Source organism: Octodon degus, unplaced genomic scaffold (assembly GCF_000260255.1).
Source record: "Octodon degus isolate 3935 unplaced genomic scaffold, OctDeg1.0 scaffold00008, whole genome shotgun sequence".
NCBI classification, from domain to species: domain Eukaryota; kingdom Metazoa; phylum Chordata; class Mammalia; order Rodentia; family Octodontidae; genus Octodon; species Octodon degus.
In genome coordinates, this window is record NW_004524584.1 from 20,237,850 (window position 1) to 20,249,066 (window position 11,217).

The window sequence follows — 11,217 nt, forward strand, 5'->3', positions numbered from 1 at the left end:
ATGTTGTTTGCCTGTTGTCGTTTACTCCTTTTTTCCTGTGTTTAATTGTTTGCCCTATTTATTTGATTGCTTCTGATCTCGTTTGTGGAGTTCTGATCATTTTGGTCCCTCTCTAGAACATCTTTCAGTAGCCTGTGTAGCGTTGGCTTTGTTATCACAAAGTTCTTTCAATGTTCTTTGTCATGAAAGTATTTCACTTCTCCATCAAACTTGAAAGAGAGTTTTGCAGGGTATAGTAGTCTGGGCTGGAATTTTTTTTCATAGAGGACTTGAAGTACTCTGCTCCATGCTCTTCTTGCCTGCATGGTTTGTGAAGACAAGTCGGCCGTAATTCTGATGAGTTTTCCTTTTACTGTGATCTGCTTCTTTTCTCTAGCGGCTTTCAGGAGATTATTCTTGTGCTAAATTTTTGGGATCTTGGCTATTATATGTCTTGGTGTTTTTTTCGTTGGGTTGAAGTTACTTGGCATTCTGTATTCTTCGGTCACCTTAATGTCAGATTGTCTCCTCATATTTGGGAAATTTTCTGCTATTACTTCTGCCCATATTTTTTTAATGTCATTTGTATTAACTCCTTCATTCTCATTGATGCCCATTTGTCTCACATTGCTCATCTTTGCATCATCTTGCAGGTGATGGATTATTCTTTCCTCCATCCTTCTTGTTTTTTTAAGAGATCCTTTCTCACCTTTTCACTAGCTGCACTAGCATCTTCAAGATCTGAAACTCTGTCTTCACTTTCACTTAAACGGTTTTGCAAGCTTGTGATTGAGATTTTAATTTCCTCTATATCTTTTTTGACTCTGTTTCATGCAATCTATTCCTTTCCTGTATTGCTCATTCAAGGAATCTGTCATTTTTCTAATCTCCTCTATTTTTTTTATCAATGTCTTCTTTGAAGCAGTTATAAATTGTTTTATTGCAGTGTTTTTCTTCAGATTGGGTTTCCTCCCTATGTTTCTGTAGTTGCTTCTTTACTTCTGATGCTATGAGTTCTGAGAGTTCTTTTTTTTATTTCAGAAAAGAGTTGCACTCTGAGTTCCTCTATATCTTTCTGCTGTTTGTTATTTACTATCGACGCTATTAATTCATACATTTGAGGCGAGCTAGTGTCCTCTGCATTTGTTCTGGGTGGGCACTGGGTTTCCTCCATATGTTTCTGCATTTGATTCTTTACTGCAGATATTATTAATTCAGGGATTTGTTTTTTTATTTCCAATCTGACTTCCTCTACACCTTTTTGCAGCTGTTTCTTTATTTCAGAAGCTGTTGATTCATTGCTTTGCTGTTTGATTCCCAATTTGTTCTGTGTTAGTGTCCTCTGCACTTTTTATGGATGGGGTTGGGTTCTGAGGTTGCATTTTGTTCCTTCTCATCATTTTGTGTAGCACTGTCTTCTGACCTTTGTTGTAGATCTTCATTGTAGTTATAAGCTTAGTATGTACTGAAGTTCAGGTGCAGATCTACAAATTCTGGATTTATCCTGCTGTGCCTGGCTTGGGTCTGGCTGCTGTGCTCAGCTCCTTCCTGCTGCTGCCCTTTAGGGTGAACCTGTTTTGCCTCTGTGGCAAGATGTTCTGCTGCTGGACTAGCTGGGTGATTCTATCCTATACCCTCTCTGCAGGGATTGCAGCTGCAGGGTTTCACCCCAGGCCTGTATGCCAGGCCTGAGCTGAGCCTGGAGGGGACAAGGTGGAGTAGGGGGGAGAGGCAGCTCTCCCACACACTCACTGGGTCTGGGCTAGGACTGGCTCTGGGTGTGTCTGGAACACAGCAGAAATTCCTACTGGGCGGGCCGGGTAGGGGAGGTTCTGCGGAGTGGTGGGGGGCGTCCCAAGGGGGTGCTAGTTGTTCTCACCCACGCTGTGCCTGGGCTGGGACCTGGAGTTTGTCCCGCTGGCACAAGGTAGCTGGAAGCTCTCCATACATTCGCCAGACCTGGGCTAGGACTGGGTCTGGGGGTTCCCAGAACGCGGCAGAAATTCCTACTCGGCGGGCCGGGTGGGGGAGGTGCTGAGGAGTGGTGAGGGGCGGCCCAAGGGGGTGGGAGAGGGTCCAGCCCATGCTCTGCCTGGGCTGGGACAGGTCCTGCCGGCGCAGGGTAGCAGGAAGCTCTCCACACACTCACTGGGTCTGGGCTAGGACTGGATCTCCAAGCAACTCTTTTGAAGGCAACATTGTGCCATATAACAACGGTTGTTAATTTCCTATTATCTTGTTTGAAATTCTGTATCACTTTTATTGTCTTTTTCTCTCAACATAAAATAAAGTAAAATAAAATTAAACAAAGATCATAATGCAATGCAGAGTGAGTAATGGCCAGGAGGGTCCCAGTCACCTGATAATACTGTGACCTGCCTCCCTCATGTCCCCTCCAGCTCCTCTGCTGCCTCCTACTTTGTAATGACTCTGGGCACACCTGGACAGTCCTCACTCCTCATGTGTTGAAGTCAGACACACAGCAGCCTTGGTTTCATCCACTACCCTCGCTCCACTCCGCTGCGTACCAAATGTACCCACAGGTGCTGGCTGCAATATAGGAAGGCGACATAATCTTCTTTGCCACCCTTTTGGGATGGGTGGCTGAATGAAGTGGCTCACTGAGTGGAGGGGATATCCTCGGGATGGGAAATCCTAGGGCTTGCATCAGGTTTCCAGGGACCCAGCGAGGCTCCTTCACTCTGAAGCACACCAGCGACCCTCAAGGTTCGCGGTCCTCAGCCCTCAGACAGTTAGTGTCCCAGCACCAGTGCTATAGGCAAGCTATCTCTCTATCAGGGAGCTGGTGAGGGTCCGTCCTTCCCAGATCGAGCGTTCTTGCTGTGGACACCTCTTCATGTCATTTGCTGCGGAAGATTTGTGTCATTACTAAGAGTGAATATACAAATAAATAGCAACACTGTGCACACTGGGTTTTAACCTCACTGTGAAACCAGCAGGGAGTCAACTGGCCAGAGGTCCCTCTCTGTTTGGACAGAGATAGCCATTGTCTGTGCTGTCACCAGCCCTGAAAACACTGCCTTATTCATAGCGTGTCTGGTTATCTTCAGACTGCCAAAGGGTGTAATTGAGCATAGAAGGTGTTAATTTCAACAATTCTCTGAGTAAATATTTGTGCTGGTCGGAGACAATAGAATCCTGTTGTATACCCAGTGGCCTTTCTCACATTCAACCTGCTATCAATATCTTATCTACTCAGAGATAAAAACAACTCAGATAAATGCTCAACACAGGAATGTGCTGGTTAGAGAGTTATTGTATTTTCTGAATCAAGTGACTTGTGCTTGGGCTGTTTGATAGAAGAAAACATAAACAAGGTGGCAAGGGGACTCCAGGGGCCACACAGGGCAGCCTCGGTGCCAAGATCCCCAGGCTGCAGGTGTGAATGCCAACAAACACCCTGGGAGACACAGGGCCACCGGAGCTCAGAGAGAGAACGCAGCCAGGCTGGAGGAGGCCGGGGACACCCCTTCTATCAGACATCTTGTTATTCAGCTTCTCCTGTGGCTCTCACATGCCAGATGTTATCCAGAATGTCCTTTCAGAAGCCTGACAAATCCAAGTGGATTGTAGGCATGCAATCCACTTTCAATCTAATGGACGGTAAGTGAGAAAAATGTCCCTGCTGAGGACCTAGTTTTGGAAGGGTCTCGGATCTTATCATCTCATTCCTGACACGGAAGCATAGCACCACTGCGCTGCCCACAGATAATTCACGTTGAAGGAAGGGGGTAGGCAGCCCATTCTGATGCCACGCAGCTCAGCAGCGCGGCCTGCGATGGGAATCTGCAGTCCTGCCGATGGAGCAGCCCCGATCATTGTATTAAAAGTTGCGTGCACAAACCAACCAGCCTGCTCTCCAAGTTTTATGGTGAAAGTTTGTGTGTTTAAGGTAATCAGTCTCTGCTGCATGGAGCCTGCGGTAATTTTGTTTCTGTCACCGAAGTAGCCTTGGGGATGGACGGCTGCTTGCCCTGTAATGAAGCACTCTGTCTGAGACAGCTGTCGGCTCACCTGTGTGCCAGCCCAACCAAAGGCTGGAGAAATTCTCCAATTTAGCAAGCAAACTTAAGTCATTATTAGAAATGACAGGGAAACCTGATGAAATTGTACTTTCAATTGGAAAACAAAATTGCAATCAGACCAACACGATTTCCTCGTGGCCTGACCATGCTAATGCCGGTCGAGACATGGGCAAATGTATTTAAAAGTCATAATGGAGCATTACCATGCGATCTCCTTTCACTGGCCCTTATTAATATAAAACTTCAATTTGCATGTAAATGCGGTCAACTTTCATATCATCAAAATACATGAGGCCTGGGAAAGTAATGAATTGAAGTTGGATGCAGCAATTACTGACGTTTATAAAGAATTTTAAAGAGGTCAGTCCAGCCTTGGCTGAGAAAATGAGGAAATCAACAGGGAATATTGTCAATATAGCAGCTGGGGGAGTTGGAGTCAGTCCCAGGTGCTGGGTGCCAGAGGGTGATTAATCGAAAGGGATCGAGTCTGCACTCGCCGGCCAGGCCAGGACCTGCCCAAGAGCACCGCTGCTGCCGAGTACGGAGGGCAGAGGTCCTGACAGTCCATCAGTCCTCCGGGGATCCTGGGCTGGGGGACCAGCAAGTGTTCAGGAGCTGGGCGGGGCTCCAGTCCCGTCAGAGATGCTCAGTAGCTGATGTGAGTTAAACCTTTTCCCCACATGGACAGGCCCAGAGCACTGGGATTCTAACCAGGAGCTCCCTGACAGCTGGAACTCATGAGGTTGCAGAATCCAGGTAAACTGCCCCGCCCCATTGTGTTGTAGTGGAAATTTATACTTTGGCTTATTTTTGTTAACAAAAAATATTTATCTGAGCTGATGTTACATAAATCCTCCTCCATGTAGAGTGATTTGGAGGATTTCCTTTGCCTATTTGTACAAACAAGTTAGCAGGCAACATAATTTTAAACATGCCTGGGAGAGATCGATGCTGAGATAGAAACTCGGCTCTGATTTTAGGATGTTTAATTGCAAGTGAAGCAGGGTCAGAGAACCTCCCCAGGAAGCTCCAGATGAGTCCCTGCAGCTCGGGCTGCAGGAAGGACAGGAGGTGCTCAGCCTGCTGCAGCAGTGGGCGTGGCAGGGGCAGGGACTGGCATTGGGGCCCTGAGCTTCTGTGCCCCATTTGTCCTCTACACTGCATCCTGGCTCCCAAGCCAAGAGGCAACACATGTGGGCTGTGAATTCAGGCTGCTTCAGACCGCAGCAGCCCTGCTGAAATGCCTCTGGGTCTGCTGCTTCCATAACTGGGATCCAGGGAGGGCTCTCTCATTTGGTTCGGGGGTCACCCTCTGGCCAGGCTCCATGGCCCTTATGTCAGCTTCCTGAGCCTTCACTCAGGTGTCCCCAGGTCCATTTTCATTTATTTGGGTCTTTTTATTTTTTCTTCTTTGCAACTGCACAAGAGTGTGTGTATCCTGTTGTCTTTAAAGCTTTACAGTGTATGTTTGCCTCTGCAAAAGACTCCCTGTCTTTAAAACCCAGGTTCTGTCAAGAGATTCAAGGTCCAGAGAGAACCCCCAGGCCCTCAGGGCCAGAAGCAGGCCCCACTGAAGTTCTGCATGATGAACAAGTGCACACTAGTGGTGACCGACAGCCCCCAAGCCAGCCTTGACCAAGACCTCAATCAAGGAAGACCTTTTGTTCCTTTGGTTGTCAGAGGCCCCATCTTCCAGGGCTGTGGGGAGGAAATTAATTGAAGAGTTCTGACACAGCCAGGGAGCTGGGCTGGGCCCCTAAGCACCCTCTCCTGCCCAGACAGCGGATGCATGATCCATTAGTTAGCATTTTCTGAGGGCTGTGACACACAGCATATATATTTTTTTCATGTCTGTAATCTGATTCCTAAGCTCTCTATCATGGTGTGCTTTAGTTGAAGATTTGCAGGTTAAGGTGCTGCTTTGGCAGGCAGGAAGGAGTCTGTTCCAAGCAGACGTGAGGGCCATGGCAGAGCATGCGGGGACGTGAGGTCAGGACCCCAGAGAATGGGCAGTGGGTGAGAGGGGGTGGTGTGCATGGTGTCACCTTCCGCACAAAGCCTTTGCTCCTATGTGGCAGGATGTACACCCAGGGGCAGGAGAGGCCAAAGGGAAGGTGCCGTGACTGAGCCATGCAGGCACCCTCAGGTATCCCGGGAGCGTCTCCTGGGCGTTTTGTGACATGACAGTGTCACATTCATACACAGGACCAACATGCAGATTCTGGTCTCTTTGTACCTTTCTGACCTCATCTACCTTAAGAAGCTCCAAAATTAGAAATATGGGACTTTGGAGGTCAAGTTTCCAGCACACCATTTATCCACTGGAAGTGACACAGGGAAGTCCTGTGGCATCACTGGTCCTCTGTGAGCGGGGCTCCCCTGAAAGCGGCTCTCTTACTGACTCCCACAGCACTGTGCCTCTTTCTTCTCTTACTTCACTTTGTCTTTCTCTCATCGACAACCACCTTAAGTGACTGCAGGCTCACAAATTCATTTCTAGTCCACAGAAGAACTCAAGACCGATGTTTAAGATCAAGTATAAGGGATGATGCCAGAAGATTGAATCATTGGGAGCATAAACTCAATTTGGCAGGTAACTGGATTTCTGTAATTCTCAGCTTGTCCTTTTCACTTAAAAAAAACAAATTGTTAATTCCATTAACTCAAATAAATCACTTAACTGTAGTTCAGCTGGAAATGCTTCTATAACACAGTGACTGCTGTTGCGTCCCCAGCTTTGTTACCCTGGGCTCTTTAAGCTGGGGCACTAGCCAGGACAGTGCCCTTGCTGAAAACAGGACTACGCATCCAGTTCTTAGGTTTTAACTGGTTGAATAAACAGCCAACATGTATCCAAAGCCAATTTGACTTCTGGCATAGTAATCTGATCACTGGATGTATTTAAGAGCAGAATAATAACCACATGTTTTTTTTCAGGATTTCCTAATTTCTACCCATACAAATATATAGATTAAGAATGATGTTTTTCTCATAAAATGGTCACTAAAAATCAAGTTTTCATATCACATCAGGACTTGGCCTCAGACACAGTTCTGCAACAGGCATTTCTGCCTAGTACTGTCTTTCCAGTTGTTGCCTTCACTTCCCTTCTCTCCCCAGTGTGCCTTGGGTCCTGCTTGGTATGGGAATAGGAGTTAGGAGACCTGCCTGCTCTCTCTCCTCCAGCACAGAGCACAGATTCCCCGAGCAAAGCTCTGGTGCTTGTGCAATGTGGGTCCCAGGATGGGCAGGTTGGCACAAGTTGTGGGCACTTGGGAGGCTGGGTAGCTTCCGGGGGTGTGACCTGTCTGGTGCTGCCTTGGAGAAGATATCCAGAAGAGCCCAGATAGGGTGCAGGGCTTGAGCTGTATCTAGGGGATGCCAACGGGCCTCCACACTGGAGTTAGGGCTCCTTCTTAAGGGCCTAGTGATGGCCACTCAGCACCTCTTCATGGTGTCCTTCAGCCCACACTGCAGAGGAGGCCACAAGATGGTCTAGGTCCTCGGTGGGCCCTCAGAGATGGTGCCATTGCACTCAAAATGGTCTCATTTGGCTTCGAACCCCAGACCCCTGATTTTCCCTGTTGTGGGCCTAGTTGTTTAAGGAATTAGCTGACAAATCACAGGTTCACAGAAGTACTCCTTCATCAGCAAACTCCACAGATACTGTAAGATGCAGGGATCATAGGATCAACCCAGGTGCAGCGTGGAGTAACAACAGTAGTTGAGCTTACCCTTGAGGGGGCCAATGTGAAGTGAAAATTGAACTGCTGTATCTCACTAGTTGGCTAAGAAATCTGAACTGGTTTGCTGTATTAGCCAAAGTGGAGGACAGAGTCCTGCAGCCCCTCAGGGTGGGATTGTCAGTTCTAGGGCTCTGTCCCCTTGACTCATTTGGACTCACAGGCATGGTTTCATCACGGGACACCCTGTCTGTGGGGATCTGAGAATGGTGTGCTCCCAACTGCCTGTGCACACCACGGGCGATGTCCGAGAACTCTTTAAGTTGGTTGTGCTACCAATTGCTTGCGAGGGTTGGATTGTGGTTGCATTGGTACTGATTGTTTGATGTTTTGTGTTTTTCATTTTTTAAACAGTGGCTTCATATGTAGTTCACCTGGACTGTGACGCTCCTGCCCTTGCCTACCAAGTGCTGGGGCTGCACGTGTGCACCACCAGGCCTGGCTGCTTGCTCACGGTAGTAAGGGGGTAGCATTGCTTAGGATAGAGGCAGTTGACTGGAATCAAGTTGGGCCCAAAAGGAACAACATATGCCAGGCAAAAACACAGCCATGGAAGTTTCTGGGAGACCAGTGATGCTGACGTGTTTGTAGAGGGAGGACACACAGTTGCCTTGCCACCGAGGGTCCTGTTTGTGCTGGAAAAGCTTACTGCAATGCCAGTGCTTGGAAAGGACGAGCCCTTCTTCCCTTATGCCTAGCAGCTCACGATCTCAAAGGAGTCCGCTGAGTGGGAGCAGGCTGCGCTCCTCTCTGAAGGCGCCAGGAGAATGTTCTTGGCTCCTGCAGGCCTCTCGAGGCCCCTCACTGCGCATGTGCATGCGTCACTCTCGCACTCTGGCTCTCCCCTCCGCTTTCACGTGGAACCGGTGATGAAACTGGACCAACAGATACCCAGCGGCACGGCTAGATGACGGCGACCTTGACGACCCGCAGTAAGGTTAGACTCTGAGCCACCTGGGCTCCACCCCAGCCAAAGAGGCGCGGCTCTCGAGAGGTGGGCCGTGACGCGGGTGAGCGCAAGGGCCGCAGCTCGCGAGTGCATCTGCGGGCCACTTCTCTGTCTGCCACACTCAGAACGCTACGGTTTCTGTTTTGTTGCTGCACGGGACTGAAAGCAGAGCCTACGCACTGAGCTATATCCCTGTCTCTTTCTAAGGATTTTATTTTAATTGACTATTAATTTACTAACCTCCACCTTCTGGGCACCTGGAGAAATGGCATAAACATTCCAGTTTATGTTTGGAGAATGGGCAGCTCTTCGAGATTATTCTGTAGGCTCCTGTATGATCACCCGGATGTTCCCACTCAGGTGAAGGAAAAATTAAAAATGGGCTCAGGAAACAATTTCCATTCTCTTGTTTATTGTGTTTGTTGTTGTCATTGTAACATTGTGGCTTTCTTTAAAGTAAACATCTGTGCAAAATCTTCCTTTTACAAAAGATTGAGAATATTCTTTTTCTGATAGGAAGCGAAACATTGAAGCATAAATATTTTATGCTCTTTAGAGCTGAAGACATGAACTCAGGGGTTTGTTTTGTAATTATGAATTTTAAACGATGTTTGTGCTATATCAAAGGTAATAAAAAGCAGTGGCAGAAAATGATGCAGGCAGAAAACAGACAAATTCACAAAAAGTATTCAGAGGCACAGCCCTTTAAAAGAAATATCGGGGGCTGGGGAGATAGCTCGGAGATGTAAGCTCCTGCCTTGCAAGGACAAGGACCCGGGTTCGACCCGTGGTACCACATGCTGAGCCGGCCACGCTGTGCCAGCCCTGTATCTAGTCATGGTGGCGCCAGCCTGTAATCCCAGGGCTTAGCAAGACCCTGTAGCGAATTAATTAATTAAGAAATATTGTATTTGAGGTCTGGCCAAATAGCTTAGTGGATTAAAGCACCTGCAAGCAGGCACAGGGGCCGGGGGTTCGATCTCTAGGCCTGCAGTGCTGGCCCTGACCCCGGGGCACAGGGAGATGGCAATTGAGACTGAGCGTGGTGGCACAAGCCTGTAATCCCAGCTCTTGGGAGGCTCTAAACAGGTGGATCACTATGAGTCCGATCTAGTAGTGAGACCCTGAACACCCTGTAGACCCTTCCCTAAAATACAAAAAAAAAAAAAAAAAAAAAAAAAAAAAAGAAAGAAAAAGAAAAAGAAGAAGTACTATATTTGAGTATCAGCATTAATGGGGGAGAAGACAATAGCTTTTCTGTATTAACTGATAAGGACTGATACTAAAGTCAGTGTGGTTAGTTGGTGCATCAAAACATCAACCATATGTTATAATTCTGCCTAATTTGTTTGAATTTTCCAATACCAACAAAAATTTTGCGACTTCAGGCAAGCTTGACAATGTACAAAAGTTGGCTCAATGCAAAATTCAGATGGAAAAAGTTTTGAAACCAAACTGTTTCATTGTTGTTGTGGCTCTAAGGTACAAAAAGATCAAAATTTCATTTTCCTTTAAATATATTCTGCAGTCTTATGAAAAACTCACAAAACAGCAGACGAATAGTGTGAACTGTATTTTCTTTCATAACACAGGTTATTTGTTTAATAGAAGAAAAGCCTACCTAGCAAACCATATCCTCACTAAGAATAATAGAAACTATTATATATAAGTTGAGACAAACTAATGCAATCCTATTGGGTCAGCTGGGGAATTCAGTCACATGACCTGCCCTACAGTGCCTGGGATGACGGGGAAAGAGCCACAGGTCAAAGAAACAGCATCCGGTCATGTGCGAGAGCTGTTTGCTCAAATGATGAAGAATAAAATAACACTTTCCACATCCTGACCGCAATTTCATTTCAAAACGAAGCTTCGCCTCTGCTCAGATCCACACCCCCACGTGGGCACACAGGAAGCACTGCGGAGGAGGTCTGCGGAGAGCACCAAGCCGGGCCGGGTCGGGCGGGACTGAGAGCTGCAAAGCTTCCAGGACGCGACCCTGCCTGTCTGGTTGGCGGGAATACTGCTAACGTGGATCGCACGCACGGTGTGCTGCGGGGACACGATCCGTAGCAGTCAGCTCAGCAGAAATCGTTGGCGTTGGAGGCGGCGTGTCAGATCCGATAGCGACTCTGATCGCTGGCGAATCATGGGCCCGCTCTAGAGCAGGGCGCTGAGAGGGTGCTTGCGGGCTGATTCCTAGATGTTCTTAGGGCACCACAGGCTGAATCTGCTCAGACAACTGTCGCTGAACGGGAACCCCGAAGGCAGGAAGCCGCTCCTTTCCTTCTCTGCCTCCCCAGCACCAACAGGAGTGCAGGGCATAGCAGACAATTCACAAACTTACTATGGATTCACCTTCATGCGCTTGTAGCTAGCAACCGTGTCACTTAACTTGTGCAGTGACATAATGTCATTGATGCCCTACTCCACAGAAACCACGCGGTTGTCTCCCTTCATTTTGTTTTGCCTTTTGAGCCAGGGTCTCCTTTTGTAGTTC